Source organism: Hoplias malabaricus, chromosome 4, assembly GCF_029633855.1.
Source record: "Hoplias malabaricus isolate fHopMal1 chromosome 4, fHopMal1.hap1, whole genome shotgun sequence".
NCBI lineage: Eukaryota > Metazoa > Chordata > Actinopteri > Characiformes > Erythrinidae > Hoplias > Hoplias malabaricus.
The window spans coordinates 45,214,210-45,233,165 of NC_089803.1; the positions used below are offsets into that span (position 1 = coordinate 45,214,210).

The 18,956-nt window shown below is 39.5% G+C and overlaps 1 pseudogene; it reads right to left on the reverse strand.

The window, feature by feature from the left end:
* Nucleotides 1-14,357, reverse strand: part of LOC136695035 (zinc-binding protein A33-like) — a 52,742-nt pseudogene extending 38,385 nt beyond the window's left edge.
* Nucleotides 14,358-18,956: the final 4,599 nt, after the last annotated feature.

Genomic DNA, 18,956 nt, shown 5'->3' on the forward strand with positions numbered 1-18,956 from the left:
GTGTCAATCTCTAATTACTGCACACTGTCTGCTATAGTTGTATCAACTTATTTTGCTTCCAAGCCTTTACTTGTAATTATTCAGATGTGCAGAGTTTAGAGACAGCCACTAGAGCTGTAATACCAGGTCTTATCAGTGTGAACTGGTCGACAATTTCAATTGCGATAGCAAGTTTCTCCACTAGAGGGTACTGAAGGTAAGTCTGAATGGCAACAACAAGCTTCAGTATTTAAGTTGAACTTAAATTGTAATACCAGACTGGGACACCAGAGGGCGACAAGCAAGCTATAATGCAATAGCAGCAATGGGCACCAGTCGGCGCTGGTGGGAATCCCAATAAACACAGCACGAGCATACACAATATAACACAAATGGGAATTTCCACTGTAGCGGGAAGTTTTAACACTAGAGGGCGTTATCAGATTAAAATCTAAAATGGGATAAAGATTTTAAACGCTCAGATACTTTATCAAAAATAAAAATTAAGATTTAAAAGGGGAACAGAGATTTTACACTAAGGTACTTTAAAAGAATTTCATCTGTAATGACAACTTTTAAACACCAGAGGGCTGCTAAACACTTATGTTGTCTCGGCGGACAACCTCCCAACCACTAGAGGGTGTACGGGAATCAAACGTCAAGGGTAGCACCACACTTGACCACAAGGAGGAGCACGGGAGGACACGCTTCAATAGACGATAGTTATGAAGTATTGTTCCCTGCAATTACGCACTTATACCACAAGAGGGAATTAGTCTTCCTCTGTTTTGGGGGCGTTTTGAATTTCCCTCCTTAGTTTCAGCTCCGCCCCTTCAAAGGGGTCGTTCCTTTCCTGAAACTGCGTTCAGTTTAACAGGAAGAGCTGATGAGAGCAGACCTCTCATAACACAAGCCGTATCTTCGGCTGATTCTTTTGATAACCTCCCAATCGCCTAGCGCGCGATCTCGTTATTAACGCTGGTAGCGACCCAGTTTAAAACGAACGGAGGTGTTCGGTTCGGTGGTCTCACTTCGCCGGAATTTCGCGGCGGGAGGTCGAATCCGACGGCAAAGACTTAAAGCGGAGTTTTGCGCAGTAGACGTGCCCAGGCCTCAATTTAATGCATGTAAAATGGCGCAGAGCTGCGCTCTTCAAAACAACTAAGCTTATTTTTCTCAACGGTATATACCACAGAACTGTTTTTCAAAAGTAACAAGCACAACACGAAATTGCCCACATCAAGCTTTGAATCTCAATCGTTATTCAGCAACACAAACAGCGGAAAGTATTTCATAAACCCAAGCTGAGATTGTTTCAGTGTTTTACAGTTTGTACATTAAAAAGCCTTTTTCCTGGCCCCACGTTGGGCACCAAAAATTAATAAATGTAATATATGTAGCGTATGTTGGTCATACACCGTGAAATATGAATATATTTCTATATTTATATTTATAGTTTGTGTTTATAGCGTTGACCTTATCCAAACTCTTATGATCTCTGATATTGACTTAATGATATTAATTAAAGTTAATAATTAGCTTAAGCAATTAAAACGTTAATAATTAGTTTGAGAATGGGTAGTAATCAAGCTAAGTGAGTACTTCAGGATTTTCAGGAAAATTAATGAACAAACTTTATACACTGTGATTTCAAATAATGAAGGTTTTATTAACAAAGAGAAGGATATTTACTTAACATAGCGTGATCTTGAAATCTCACGGCATCAAAGCAGGGAAAGTTGATTCGACTTTAGCGATACGCTAGGCACTCTGGCTTGTGACTAAAGTGTTGCTAACTGAGGTTTAATTAATACAAAATTTATCAAGAAGCTTGATTCAATTTTCAGCTCTGGAGATGCGTAAGTTTAGCTTACTTTTCGTCGATTATCTCCACTCGTTGGGTACAAAGGCTCTCTGAGGTCCTGGGAGTGATGGCGTCTTGTTTGATTTCGCTCCCGCGGAAGTTTCCAGGCTGGGTCAGCGTGGAGTTCTTTCTTTGTTGGTCGAGTCGCCTCGGGCGTACTCGGAGCGTAATGGCGCCGGCGTCAGGATCCTCTGGCTCAGTGTCCTGAGTAGGAGGGTCCAACCATATGGACGTTTTGGACGAAGGTTTCGCTGGTTACTGCAGATCCAGAACTGAAAATCGATTCAATAAACTTACTTATTCTACGACTTTCTTATATCTCGGCGGTGTTTTCTTACTCTGGCCACGAATAAGTTCACCTGCTTTGATCAGTCATGAGATTAAACTTAGATTGGGCGATAAAACATAAACACAATTAAAGGAAAATATTCAAATCACTCAACGTATTAGTAAGGCTTCATACTCTAGCTAATTCAAGACGTCTCTTGTGAGCTTTGATGAAATCCTTAAGTTTCTTCTTTGTTTCTTTCGTCGGCGTGAAGGAGAGAGCGTCTCGCTTTGGAGAGGTTTTGGAGCTTGAAGCGATGTTCTCTGCTGATCTCTTTGTTGTTTCGAAGTTAACTCTCTTCACTTCTTTTCAACTCGCTTCTCTTCGTTTTTTTTCTCCGTCTCTTCTCAACTTCTTTAACTGTTTGAACTGTTTCTTTTTGTGTGCCGAGCTGAACTGTTTTTCAAAGCCAGCGCGGTCACGCCCTCATGGGAGGCGTCCTTTTCCGATTGGATGCGAGCTCGGGCTCACGTGACTCTCACGAGAGAGAGAGATAGGAGGGGGGGTTTGAATCATCGGTTCACAAAAACGGAATATAAATTTCGCGTATTGAAATTCCTTATACATTTTAGTAACATATAACAATGAGCGTACTGGATTATTAATATCAAACATTTACATAAGATTTCATCTTGGGTACGTTGTGTTTACGTCCCAGTTACAATAATACGTTAGAAGTATTAATTCTGGTGTTTAATTCACTTTTCTAATCAGAAACAGAACTTCTTTTCATAGTTGACAACAGCAATATACATCATTTCATTAGAAGGTGGGCATTCATCTGAGGGCACAGAAAGTGACATTAATACATTTGTTTATACACATTTAATCAGAATTTGATTTCATTTCCGTCATTTGTTTAGGCGACCCCGAGCGAGGCGTAGTTTCGCCAGTGTCCATTTGGGGTCGCTGTTGGTCCATGCCGTTGGTTGTCGTGTAGATGAGTAAACGGGGGTTCAACCGAGGTCACTTTCGTTAACCATTTGTCGATCCTGTAAGGGATAACGACGAGACTCTGAGGCGCCCCTGTCGTAAAAGAAGGCCGTAAAAACTCTCTTCTTTGTTCTGTGTTCCTGTTTCTCACAAGCATCATAAACTGGTTATCTCTTTAGTTCCTGAAGAGAGAAAGGGTGTTGGGGCCATGTGTCACTTGAAAGTGCCCTCGATGTTAGATTAGGTGTGTGCGTGTGTGTGGGGGCTGCAGGGTCTTTGCACCCCTGCGGTTCGTGGAATGCTGACTTCGGGACCAGATGAAGGTCCTGGTCACAGTGAGAAAGATTTAATTCAAAACTTTTCATTTCTTTATTTCTTCATTTTGATTTTTCATCCGTTATTCGGTCCATACTCCACTACACCCTAAAGAAGCTGTTGAATATTATTTTATCTAAAAATATTATCCTCTGAGGCAGATTTTGAAGAAGTATTTTGGTGCACACATGAGTTATGAATGCTGCCTCAGAAGGAGCTACAAGCTGATGTACAAAAATGCTCTGCTTCTTCTGAGGCAGCGGCTAAGGCAGTGGTTCTCAAACTTTTTCTATCATTCCCCACCTCTGACAAAAAAGAATTTCTGAGCCCCACCTGTCCCATATCACCCCAAAAAAATGGTACTAAAATACAAACCGGATTCCAAAAAAGTTGGGACACTAAACAAATTGTGAATAAAAACTGAATACAATGATGTGGAGGTGCCAACATCTAATATTTTATTCAGAATAGAACACAAATCACAGATCAAAAGTTTAAACTGAGAGAATGTATCATTTTAAGGGAAAAATATGTAGTTTCAAAATTTCATGATGTTAACAAATCCCAAAAAAGTTGGGACGAGGCCATTTTTTACCACTGTGTGGCATCCCCCCTTCTTCTTACAACACTCAACAGACGTCTGGGGACAGAGGAGACCAGTTTCTCAAGTTTAGAAATAGGAATGCTCTCCCATTCATGTCTAATACAGGTCTCTAACTGTTCAATCGTCTTGGGCCTTCTTTGTCGCACCTTCCTCTTTATGATGCACCAAATGTTCTCTATAGGTGAAAGATCTGGACTGCAGGCTGGCCATTTCAGTACCCAGATTCTTCTCCTACATAGCCATGATGTTGTGATTGCTGCAGAATGTGGTCTGGCATTATCTTGTTGAAAAATGCAGGGTCTTCCCTGAAAGAGATGACGTCTCGATGGGAGCATATGTCTAGAACCTGAACATAATTCTGTGCATTAATGATGCCTTTCCAGACATGCAAGCTGCCCATGCCACAAGCACTCATGCAACCCCATACCATCAATGATGCAGGCTTCTGAATGGAGTGTTGATAACAACTTGGGTTATCCTTGTCCTCTCTGGTCCGGATGTTCCATAAAGAACTTCAAATCGTGACTCATCTGACCACAGAACAGCCTTCCATTTTGCCACACTCCATTTTAAAAGACCCCTGGCCCAGTGCAAAAGTCTGAGCTTTTGGAGCTTGCTTAGAAATGGCTTCCTCTTTGCACTGTAGAGTTTCAGCTGGCAACGGCAGATGGCGTGGTGGATTGTGTTCACTGACAATGCTTTCTGGAAGTATTCCTGAGCCCATTCTGTTATTTCCTTGACAGTGGCATTCCTGTTTGAGGTGCAGTGACGTTTAAGGGTGCAGACATCACGAGCATCCAGTAGAGTTTTACAGCCTTGACCCTTACGCACAGCAATTGTTCCAGATTCTCTGAATCTTTTGATGTTACACACGGTTGATGATAATAACTTTTTTGGGATTTGTTGACACTGTGAAATTTTGATTCAACATTTTTTCCTTTAAAATGTTAAATTTATTCAGATTAAACTTTTGATCTGTCATCTATGTTCTATTACGAATAAAATATTGACATTTGCCATCTCCACATCATTGCATTCAGTTTTTATTCACAATTTGTTTAGTGTCCCAATTTTTTTGGAATCCGGTTTGTACACATGCAAGTTTACAATTTTCTAATTTATTTAAGTAACATCAAGTTCTATCTCTAAATCAGTAGCTTAACATTATAACACCAGATATATTAACATCAATGTCCAAACATTCTATGCAATGCAATGTTCAAAAATTTGTAGTGCATGTGTTCCAGAACCTATTTACCTAGATACAGCACCGTTCTCAACAGCAGCTGTATAATTGAGTTCAACCGCTTATTAAAAGCAGGCTGTGATTAAAATAAATCAATTTTTCCACTCAGTGCAGCAGTATGCAGTTTGGGACAAGGCCAGAAAGAGTGCTTTCTCACAACCTGAACACAGCTATATTAATAACTAACTCTCAGATCCTCCTCCGTTACCCTAACAGTTATACACAAGCCGCTTTCATAACTGTAATTAGCCGTCATTGTTATCTGCTGTGCTCTTGTTACTGACCTCAAGCCCAGAGCTGGTAAAAACTCACTTTATAAACCAGACTCTGTCAGTGAAGCTAATAATTGGAGCAGCTTTATATTTGAACAGGCGCCTTAACGAAGGCTGAAAGAAGACCCACCCTGTCTGATTCGCTGCCAAAACACCTTCATCTCGGTGGTGCATTTTCCAAATAAAGGTTTGCGAAAAAAAAAGCACATTTTGGTTCAGAAAGGCATTAATAAAGACAGGCATACAATGTTAATGCATACAGATTCCTTACTCCCCACCTGCAATACTGGGCTAAGGCAAAGTTGAATAGCACATGATTGCTGCCTCTGAGGAAGCAGGGCATTATTGCATGTCATTCTGCAGGTTCTTCAGAGGCAGCAATCAAATCAAGAGTGCAAAATGTATTTCTTTAGAATCTGGCTCATAGGCAGCTGATTTTTTCATATATCATTCTGCAGTTTCCTCTGAAGCAGCAGTTATTACTCAAATGTGTAGGAATGTATTTCTTCAGAAGTTTTTTGATGCATATTACTTTTTATAATTATGTTTACAATGATTATTGCTGGGGGACAACCCTCTGCTTTTGCCTGGAAGCGTCAGTGAACAGTGATTATCTCTGCATCATAAGTACAAGTAAACACTGTAGGATGAACAATGACAACTGCATGTCAGCAACATCTGGAATGCTACAGATTGTATATGAAGTAACAGACATCCTAGTCTTTGAACTAAAAGAGTAAAAAACCTTCCAAAATTGTGTAAATTTGAAGAACCAGGGTCTTTCATCATATGAGGGTGTATTGGTGTCCATAAGCCCACCACATAGTCGCACAGCTCTAGAGTTCTGCTTTCAAGCTCAATAGCCTTTCTGAGCCTCCAAACAATTAAGTGTGCTTTAAAGGAAAGGTGATGCAAACCAGTGGCAAAAATGCCACTGTCTCAGTGATGTTGGAACATGTTGCAGGTTTCGAATCTAGAATTATTGGGTGTACAAATAAGCTTGAAGATGCTTTTTTATATAGCGAATAACTGTAATTCAAATTTTCAAATATTAATGTTTGAATGTTTGGAAATGCCTTAATTACACGTTACACACACTATAAATTTAAAGGTTTTACATTTAAAAGCTATAAAGTCTATATTTACAATTTACACAGCAAATGCACCAGAGTTAAATTAACAGTGTGAGTGTTACAATTTAACACACCTTAACAGTCACAATGTTAATTTAACCCTAACAGTGTTGATTTAAAATGGTGAATCTGTGTAGAACTAAAAAACTTTCAAAATGTAAAACAAAAAAATCTTACTTTGTTTGTGATCAATTTACTGATCATTGCTCTTTTTCTATCCCCTTTTTGCATGCATACATAAACTGTGTTTCATAAATTCTAAGTGTATGTTTGTATTAGTTAACCTACCACCATGTAGGAAGAGTCTAATCTAAATAATTCTGTCCTGCAAACATACAGTGATATCAGTTGTTATTCCACGTACCATTTGTAACCAGATACTGCATTCTGGTCCAGACTGTGAACCTCAGGGTTTGAATGGGATTTGTCTCTCTCTCTTTGTGTGTAAATCCATCTTGATCTCTAAATCCCCTTTTGGAATAGGAACTGTTTCTAATCTGTAATATTAATATGTAATGTAAGCATTAATATGCAATTAACTTATAATACATTTCCATAAACCTATTTACTTTTTGTAAATAGCTATGCAAAATCATGCAAATGAATGCACTCAGATACGGCATGTTGAATAACAAACTCACCTCTCAATGTTTTCAGAGTATTTCTGCATGGAATGAACACAAAAGATCAGACAAAATGCTTTTTAGTGGATGGTCTGTGATCATTCATGCAAGAATGGCAACAGGAGAATCTTCATGGCTGTATCCCAATTCTGTACTACACACTAATTCTATGGAGTATACACAACGTACTAACCTTAAAAGTGTGGGTTCCACAGGCTAGCACACAAAATATTAACATACTACAGCCTTTAATATCAAAAGGAAATGATGAACTGTTGCTATGACAATGCATATTGTATCAAGCTGTAGTTGCTCTACTGTGTGCCATTTTTTTCAAAGGCTACTATATCTCAAATACCTCCCTCTACACTTTGTAGTGCAGTGTAGGCAAACAATTAATGATTTCTGCACTAAAATAGTGTATTGCATATCAGATAAAAAACAAAAAGAATGCTTCATGGCCCTCTTTCTAACATTCAGATTTATTAGTATTAACTTTATATCTGTGAAGTACACTATATAGTATATTTATATATAGTATATATTGGCTTCAAAACGTCTCCGTTTCTGTTTCTTATTGGATTGTGGGAAATTAGTACCCATCATTACCATACTCAAAAATCCACTGGTTCTACGTATGCTAGGTTTGACACTTGTAACTATAAATCCTTTCTACACTCATTGTCCATTCTCTCAGCTCCTCACCACACAGGAGTTCTCTGTAGTTCTATAATTACAGATTTAAATTAATCTGTTTCTCTTTATACATTGTTTGCCCCTTTCACCCTGTTCTTCAAAGGTCACCACCCTAAGAGGACAGCCACAGAGCAGGTATGATTTGGGGGGTGGATCATTCTCAGTGCTACAGTAACACTGACATGTTTGTGGTATGTGTCATGCTACTATGAGTGGATCAGAGTGGAGCCCTCAGTGTCCCTGCTGAACTGAGAATAGTCCACCAACCAAAAATATCCAGCCGACCGCATCCTGTATCCACTAGAGGAAGACCAACACAAACTGGGCCGTGACAGATGATCTACTGTCTGTAACTTTACATCTAAAAGGTGGACCAATGAGGTAGGGGTGTCTAACAGGGTGGGTAGTGAGTGGACACAGTGTTTAAAAACTCCAGCACCACTGCTGTGTCTGATCTACTTGTCGCAGCACAACACACACTACCACACCACCACCACATCAGTGTCACTGCAGCGCTGAGAATGATCCACCAACCAAATCATACCTGCTTTGTAGTGGTACTGAGAGGGTCCTGACCATTGAGTAACAGGGTGAAATGGGGGAATAAAGTATACAGAGAAACTAAAGAACTATGGTATGCAATTATAAAACAACAATTGCTACTGTGTGATCAGTGGAACTCAGAGAATGGACAGTGACAATGGACAATTGGGTCACAGCTCTTGTCTGCTGCTTGTTATGTGATTATACATGAAGCCTAAAAGTCATTCCGCAGCTGTACGTTTTTTTTAGTAAAAAAAAAAAAAAACTGGGCTAGCCAGTGAGAATTAAAGTTGTGGCTTTGTTATTGGCTTCTTATCAGCACTTCATTTTCGCTTCCAGAATGCAAATTCCAGAGCAGGATCTAATGATTCCCTGACCTGCTGGTGTCATTTTTGTCTGATTTATTGTGCTGCAATGAGATTGTATCCCAGTTCGGAATTTGTATTCAGCCACAGCTTAGTGAGTGAAGATTAGAGAGAGTGATTAATTAGTTTGGCTGTTTGGGGATTACAATCAGACATATTTGATTTAATTTAATATATACGAAATTAAAATAATAAGTGGAGGCAGGGCTGGGTACTCAGGGTGAAATGATGTGGCTAATCAACACTATGCACGATGAGGAACTAATGATTTTTAATTGTGACCGCCCTTGACCAAGTCCAGTGACTTGGTCTGTGCTACGTGCTAAAACTACTATGGCTTGAACAAATCAGACACTATGGCTTTATGCAATGATGTAAGTTCTGCTTTCACAAATCTATGAATGTATTTCAATGACATTCATTTGTATTCTGTGTACTCTGACTGTGGCATACCTCCAGGAATGCAATGTTGTCCTTTTCCATTTCCCACCAGACAGATGCTTTGGTTTCTGAGAGAACTGCCATGTCCTTGGACAGCTTATTAATCCTGGCTTGTATTTTCCCATTTTTACATGTTCTCTTTTCTTCAAAGCAGCAATCATGGCCTTTTCTTCGGTGAGAAACGGATGTAGTTTCTCAAATTCTGTTTTGATCTGATCTTCCACATGCTGTGTTTGATCCTGTATTTGGAAAGATAATTAGAATATCATTTCTCTTGACTGACTTTCCCATTGGCCTCTACACCAAGTACAAACTTAGGAAGACTATCACCAACTCTCTAAAGTTATTAATATTATTTAGGGCATACTCTCTTGTATCATGTGTACAAGTTTTAAAATGCTTTTGTGTAATGAATAATTGTAATACAACATTGAAACATTATCTTCCTCTTTTGTCATTTAATGGTAATTGGCTTTTTTGATGATTACTAACATTTAAATCACCATGTTTAAATCATCTAAACCAAAATTCACATGTATTTCTGTATACGATAATATCCCCAAGGACAGAACAAATTCATACATATGCTTTTGTAGCTCTTTGTTCCTTCATAGAACTCATAATGAATGCAGTGATGAATGAATTATTATCGCTTGCCATTTTCAAGCTAATTAAACTTTAGGTTAGATTTTGTTGAATAAAATGAATTGAATTGTCATTTTTGATTCTGCACAACAGTTACCACCAAATGACAGAAGAGCAGGAGAATGTTCAAATTGTGAATTAGTTATATAATACAGATGGAAAAAACTTTAAAACTTATGTGTACACCTAATATTTTCAGCCTCAGTTCAATGTTTACCAGGGGAGGATGAGTTCCCTCTTTGAGTCTTGGTTCCTCCCAAAGGTTCCTTTCAAGTTTTTTTCTTTCTTGCCAATGACACTCTATTTGGGTTAGAAACAAAACTACTATAAAGCTTTTGTGTAAAAGTACATAAAGTCATTAAGAATACATTTTACTTGAGTTGGAAATTATGATTTAAGAAAAAACTTTCACTGTGATGGAACCCTCAAGGGTACATACTCAATACTTTAGTTAGGGAAAAATAATTGTACCAAATTCTATATTAATTGTAGATGTTTATGTATTGTTGATGTAATATGCCTCACTTATCCAGGCTTCAGGAGCTTACCTGGAATTACTGGGCGCAAGGGCCCACACACTGTACGGGGCACCCATCCATCACAGAGCACCACACACTCATTCACACCTATTGACATTTTGAGTGGCCAATCCACATACAAACGTGTTTTTGGACTGTGGGAGGAAACCAGAGCACCTGGAGGACACCCATGGATGTTTAATTTCTTTTTAACCCATTCTATAATTAAAGATTACGAAAATTCCCCTCTACTTCTGGAGAAAAGAATATAATGTACCTTTAGCCAAACAAAACTGGACTTTTGTAATAATAAACCATTGCTGTATTTTTAAAGGTACAACACTGTTTGTACATTTAGCAAACAATGATGTACCTGTTGTTGTTTTTCTGACAGTGTAGAGGAAGGGTGGAATTTGAGACATGAGGCAAGACTCACCATAATTGGATCAACCTGTTTTTTATAGCCATCCTGCACTTTACTCCCATCGCAGAGGGTTAACTTCAGAGGCTCCATCCTTACCTTGAGAGTCTCCTAGAATTGAAAAGGGAGATCCTTTGAGAATTATTTTCAGAAAGCCTAAGATCAAACTGATCAGTGTTCAGCAGCAGAGAAGTCCAATTTCAAAGACCCCGCCTCACCTTCAGCTCCTCCACTGCTTCCACAATAGGAGAACATTAGTGATTTTCATGTTTCTTAGAGGTGTAGCAGACCACGCAGATGGGCTGTTTATCTTCGAAGCAGAAGAGCTTGAGCTTCTGCTCCTGCTCGTGGCACATATAATCTGTTGCAATTTGAGATTTTCTGCTTTTAAAGCTGTGGCAGAGGCTGGAGAAGGCCAGACCTGTGGTGGGCTCCTCCTGCACACACTGATTTCTACAAACTGGATACAGCAGCAGCTCCTGGGGGCTTCAGTACTGTTGCAGACACTACCCACAGAAACTGTAACTAGAGTAACGAGGGAAGTGAACACAAATTGCGAAATATTAATTTTTTTGTGCAACTCTCATCAGCATTTACCAGTATTAGTATCATTTTCCTGGAAATGTTACAAAACAGTGACCACCACACTTATCTCCACAAGATGTCAGTGTGTAACCACGCTAATTGGCTCTTGTTTGGGACTTCCCAATGGTCATTGTGTATGGTGTCTGTGTATGGGTTGGTGTATGAAAGACTCATTTTAATAATGCTATTGTCATTTCTTTATTTATAGTACTGTATAAAACTCAGAGGCATCTATCTATCTATCTATCTATCTATCTATCTATCTATCTATCTATCTATCTATCTATAAAAACTGCCATAAGGTATGTTATATGCTCTTTAGAAGATATTCCTGATGGGATAAGATAGTTCACTTGCTTAGTCCACTTGAAAAGTCAAATGAAAATGGATGCAAATGCAGGAGCTTCCTAAATGTCAAGATATTCAAGAAATTATAAAAAAGTAAATTGAGAAAATGGAACTCTCAAAAATGTGAAAGATGTGAGACCTTAAAGTTTTCTTCCTTTAGACAGAGGACAAAAATTAGGCTCCAGATCTGTTTCAGATGTGAAAACAAACAAAAACCCCACTAAAACAGCATGTATCAAGAAGCTGTTAATGAGAAAAGGAAAAGACAAAAAAGGTACCACTTTAGAATGACTACACTTTTATAAGGTTTATAAATGTTGTAAAATCTGTTTATTAATAGTTATGTTGTCTATACATTAATAGTCAATTAATTATCAGTTCTAACATAGAAAGGGCAACAGTGACCTGTTGTCTACACTTTTAAATCTCAGATCCTGACAAATATTGACCTTACTTTGTCTTCTTGATCAGTCAGAATGAAGCCTGTCAGCTTCAGCATATTTATCTTTAAAAGGTTAAACATTTAATGAATTTAATGAGTGTCTTTTTATACATCACTGATAATGTGGTGTTTAACTTAACATGTGAAATGACTAAATCCACATTCTCAGGTCTTAGTTATGCTTCCCCTTGATATTTTCAGTAAGTTCTGTAACACTTTCTCTATTAGACAAAAAAAAGGTCATTTTTGCATTTCCTATCTCTGTGTTACATGTGTTTATTAATGATGTTTAAAGTTTTCACAATCTAAGTAATAACCATGTAATAAACAGGTTTACAAACCATTTATAAACCTTTATAAGTGTAGTATTCTTTTAAAGTGCTACCAAAAAAAAAAAAACATTTGCTCGCCCAGGAATTGGACCTCAACATCAATAAATGTGTTGGGATTATTTTGAAATCATGAGAAGCAGTGCAAATAAATAAACACATCTTTGGAACTTTTTGATCTTGTGGATTTTCACACCAGTCCCCAAAGGAAAATATCATGTAAATTAAAAAACAGAATAGGATAAAAATGAATAAATCACAGGCACAATAAATTGTCACTGTGAAAAACACACATATCCAAAATAGTAGGTTTTAGTAGGGAAAAAATTCATATATTTCAGTGCAAGTCAAAGTAAAAAGATTTTATTCTAAGTAATTTTGGAGTATTTCTATTGGTCAATTTATCATGCAATTTTTACACAGTTTGAAGGACAACTGTTGATTTTAAATTATTTTATTAACTAAAAATCGTCAAAAAATGAAGATACACGTTTTCCTTTGGACAACAACGGAATACTGAAAATGCCTTGCTAGATGCAGTGGTTTGATTTGAGTAATTTGTGTAATTTTCTGTAAAACTTGCATTTCAAAGATGTTTTGACAAAATGAAAACAAAATGTAATGAAACATGCCTTTATTGTCGTCTCTGCCAGTGAGCTCACACAGTGTGCAGAGTGCACGCTTAAAAATTATCTTAAGGTTATTTACCCATTTAAAGATTATTAGCAAAACTGGTTCTTTATGGAACATAAAGAAGGGTTCTTCTATGGCATTGCTTAAAGCACCTTTTATAGCACTTTTAGTTTTAAGAGTGTGGCAGGCAGCCATCCCAGGAGGAGTTGGGAGTGTCTTGGGCAAGGGCATCTCAGGAGTAAAGGTTAAGTGTGGGATCTGACAACCCTTGGGTCCCAAGCCCACATCTTTAGCCTTTATGGTCATTAAGGCGGATCTGTGACTCTGTTACTGTATGGACATTGTTCATAAACCTCTCCCTTGATGATTTATTAGTTCACATGCTGTTGTTCAGTCATCACTATGTTGTTAATACACTACTCAAAGGTATTGGAAATGAATGTTAAGATAAGTACAGAGTGAGAGGAGTGTTGCTGTCTAAATACATATGTGTGCTTATCTCCATGGACTCTCAGGCACCATGCTGAAAGTAGCACCATGGCATTATGACAGCTAACAAAATCCTCTAGCCCTTTATCCATCTCAGTTTGAGTGAAATATTTATTGAGGATGAAATGTATAATTGTAAAAAGAGTCGTGTCTGTGTGGCTGAAGTGAAGGGCTTTAGTTTAATTGAGGTCTTTGTGATAGCTATTGAAAATTGTCAAGTTCCCTTTTTCATAACTGCTAGTAGTTTGCAGAATGTTTGAACTGTGCCATGTCTTACCAAAACTCTGTCTGACAGAATGTTCAAAACATCTCTAATTAGCAGAGGCACTGAAGCACGCTAATACGCCATTTCTGTTAATGTCCACATTAGTGACGGCTAACCTCATCCGCTTAACAGGAATAAAGCCCCATCTGATCGTTTAGATCACTTGAACAGACCACCTTATGTCCTAGCGTCTCACACAATTTCAGACATTCCTGCAAATCAAATTAAATGCACAATTTCACCCGATCCACTACTGCTTATTAAGTAGCGTTCACAGTCCCCTCGCCTCGGAAACTGCAGAGGAAATTCTCGGCATTGCTCGGAGGCACACTGACCTCATGAGTCAAGGACGAGCTGCAAGAAGTTTCTGGCGAGGTTAAAGCAGCAGTACTTTTTATGAACTTCATACAGAAGCAGTTTTAAAGAGTTTCAAAGGCCAGATCTAAAGCGATAATGGAAAAAAAAGTTGGGTTTCTGCACTGCATACTTGCTAAAACCAATATACATAACTTTCAGGCTGGGACAGAGGGGTACAACAATAAACCTGGGGGCCTCAGACTCCTCCCCTGGGCCCTGGACAAGTGCCAGCCACTGAGCTCCAGGCTCTACCTGAATTATTGGTTCTACTCTCGCTAAGCCTCAGCATGCCCCACCCCCCTCCCCCCAACCTGCCAAGCACTTCAAATGGAGTTTAAAAGTACGACATCAATTCAATAAGCTGGAGCTGACGGGGACAGCGATGCAATTCAGCCCATCTACTCACTGCAGCAATCTCATCCCTCTCTTTAAAAAGTGACAGAGCGAGAGAGAGGGGAGAAAATAATCACTGGGTTGTTTCTCCAAGATGAATTTGTACTCAGAAAAGCTTCAGATTTTTATTAGTTTTCCCACCTGTCTCTCGGTGGAGATGTTATGTGAATAAAAGCATCTCTGCTGTCACACAGTAAAGATGAACGTGTTCTCTGAGAGCCGAACGAGACCAGGCTCCATTAGAGACCAGTAGAACACAGCAGAGCCGAGCATGTAGCCGCCTGCGTGACTCACCGCATCCGGTTATTTTTGGGCAGCGAATGTTGAGGTGACCTGTGGATTGTGAGAGGGCGGCAGACAGTTCCTGCAGAGCAGTGAGTGTGTACCAGTAGTTAGCCTCCTGGTGGGAGCTGATTGTATGCTGTGAATGGTCTACAGTGACTGGTCAGGAGTTGATGGTATTAAAAGAAGTAGTGCTGTACATATATATAGATATATAGTTCAGGGTCACGGTCTGGAGCCTACACGGAATCACGGTGTGCAAGGCAGGAACATACCCTGGAGGGGGCGACAGTCCATTGTAGCACGACACACACTCACATCTATGGACATTTTTGAGTCGCCAGTTCACCTCCAAACATGTATTTTTGGACCATGGGAGGAAACCCAGAAGAGAACATACCAAACTCTTCAGTGACAGTCACCTGGAGTGGGACTTGAACCCACAACCCCAGGACCCTGGAGCTGTGTGATGGCAACACTAGCTGTTGCATCATAAAGATACAGTACCAAGTTAATAGTCACTGGAAATATATATATATATCATGATCGTTATATCTATATATATACAGGGGTTGGACAATGAAACTGAAACACCTGTCATTGTAGTGTGGGAGGATTCATGGCTAAATTGGACCAGCCTGGTGGTTGCACATTGTACCAGTAAGAGCAGAGTGTGAAGGTTCAATTAGCAGGGTAAGAGCACAGGTCTGCTCAAAATATTGCAATGCACACAATTTTATGGGTGACATACCAGAGTTCAAAAGAGGACAAATTGTTGGTGCATGTCTTGCTGGCGCATCTGTGACCAAGACAGCAACTCTTTGTGATGTATCAAGAGCCACGGTATACAGGGTAATGTCAGCATACACCAAGAAGGACGAAACAGGATTAAATGTGGACGCAAGAGGAAGCTGTCTGAAAGGGATGTTCGGGTGCTAACCTGGATTGTATGCAAAAAACATAAAACCACGGCTGTCCAAATCACGGCAGAATTAAATGTGCACCTCAACTCTCCTGTTTCCACCAGAACTGTCCGTCGGGAGCTCCACAGGGTCAATATACACGGCTGGGCTGCTATAGCCAAACCTTTGGTCACTCATGCCAATGCCAAACGTCGGTTTCAATGATGCAAGGAGCACAAATCTTGGGCTGTGGACAATGTGAAACATGTATTGTTCTCTAATGAGTCCACCTTTACTGTTTTCCCCACAACCATTTACCATGTGGAGAGGTGTACCACCCAGACAGTTGCATGCCCAGAGTGAAGCTACCGAAAAATTCTGGAGGACCATGTGCATCCAATGGTTCAAACATTGTATCCTGAAGGCGGTTCCGTGTATCAGGATGACAATGCACCAATACACACAGCAAGACTGGTGAAAGATTGTTTTGATGAACATGAAAGTGAAGTTGAACATCTCCCATGGCACAGTCACCAGATCTAAATATTATTGAGCCACTTTGGGGTGTTTTGGAGGCGCGAGTCAGGAAAAGTTTTCCTCCACCAGCATCACGTAGTGACCTGGCCACTATCTTGCAAGAAGAATGGCTTAAAATCCCTCTGACAACTGCGCAGGACATATATGACATTCCTAAGACGAATTGACGCTGTATTGGCCGCAAAAAGAGGCCCTAAACCATACTAATAAATTATTGTCTAAAACCAGGTGTTTCAGTTTCATTGTACAGCCCCTGTATATATACACACACACACCACACACATACTCCTCACAGACCTGCAGCGGTGATCAGTGATATAAATAATATACAATTATTTGGATATTCCCACTCAGGGAGGGTACAGTACCATTCAAATATTTGGACACAACTCATTCAATGTTTTTTTTATGGTATTGGACAGCAGAGCTTAGCTATATATATATATATATATATATATATATATATATATAGCTAAGCTCTGCTGTGCAAGTAAATATGCAAAACACACTAAGTTAACTTTTGAAAGTATAGTTAAGTTGTACCTGAACATAATTAATATTTAGAACTTATAGTTATTCAATTAATTTGGTTAGTTTTTAGCATGTTATGGTGTTATGGCAAAGTGGTGCAGCAGGTAGTGTCAATGAATCTAAAAAGCATGATTACATTAATATTTGGTGTATGGATGTTGAAGTGACTACTTCTAAAGTATATATAACTATACTTATACCTATATAAATGTATAGATAAGTAGACGTACATGGGAATTCTTATTATATTGTTGTTTTGTGGCTTATAATTATATAATTATCTACATATTAAATATGCAATTACATAGTAAAAATGACTCTCCTCTTGTTTCAAGCAACGAGACTTATGTTATTTGGACAATGATATCTTTTCATTAAATTAAATTTGAATATACATCAATTGTAATTGTAACACAAATGTGATGTCAATTGGAGATTTTCTGTTTCCACATTTGATATATTTTCTCTGCTTGTTTTAATGAGCTACAAGTGGGAAAGTTAAATATTGAATTATACTATGTGAGTTCTAAAGGTTAAATTTTACATGTAATCAAAGTTCAGTGAAAATGAACACTGCTGTATTTGATGGCTGATGTCATGACACTAATTAGTATCTAGATATTAATTAACATCCTTTCCCCATCATCAAGGGAGAGAACCTCATTAGAGGAGGAGCTGGTACAGTGACAATTCCCTTCCTTCCTTTACTAGTAAAGAATTATGTGCTTCATTAATATTGACACTATTTGGAAAATGTGTTGGTTAAAATTCTAATGTAGGAGAAATGGCACAGCAAATAGAAACTCATATACACAAATAAAACTAAAGGTGCTAAAAAGGATTACATGAGAAAAACCACTTTTGGTTACATAACGAACCATGTTTGTTTAAAAATCCATCACTCAAACTTAAGGTTCTTTATGGAAGCAAAAGTGGTTATTTTATGGCATCAATCAAACAACATTTTGTAGGTTGACTCTGGATGCTTTGGAGCAGTTGTTTATGACCTTAAGACCTCTATGCTCAATTGCAAGTATGTGCTTGAGCAGTATAAAGCTCTTCAGTATAGAGCAGTAGAAGTGCATTATCTGCAATAAAAGAGCTGTAACTACGTTACAGTGTCTTTTGTGATAAAAAAAAAAACACAAAAAAACAATGTCCTCAATACTACCTTTATTTTTATTATGGACGAACCGGGGTATATAAGGGGGTCGACTTCTCCCAAGAACCGTCATTCTGTCACGATGGATAGCTGCCCGCTTTGCGAACAAGCCATTGCCACGGATCTGACTTTTCACCTTGCCGTCTTCCATCAACTCGGACCGGACGACGTAGCCTTCCTCCGAGAACTGGACCGAAGCGGGGAGAATTCATCACAGCTCGACTGCCCTCTCTGCGGCTTGCCGTCTCTTTCTTCGCCGGCTGATCACCTGGGCTCGGCGCATTCCCTCAAAGGCCTTGCCCTTCGGATCGCTCTTTCTGCCATTCAACGCCTTCGCACCATCCACCTTCTGCGTCGCCATCAAGAGGCTAAGCTGTTGAACTCTCCACCGCCCTCGGGATCCTGTTCCCCAAATTCAGCCTCGCCGCCAGACCCAAGCACGCCAGACCCAAGCACGCCGGGCCCAGCCACGCCAGACCCAAGCACACTGGACCCAAGCACGCCGGACCCAAGCACGTCGGATTCCTGCCCGCTCTACGAACAAGTCATTACCGAGCTGACTTTCCATTGCACCATCTTCCACCGCCTTGAACCTGCCGACATTGCCTTCCTCCGAGAACTGGACCGAAGCGGGGAGAATTCGTCACAGCTCGACTGCCCTCTCTGCGGCTTGCCGTCTCTCTCTTCACCGGCTGATCACCTGGGCTCGGTGCATTCCCTCAATGGCCTTGCTCTTCGGATCGCACTTTCTGCCGCTCGACACCTTCGCACCATC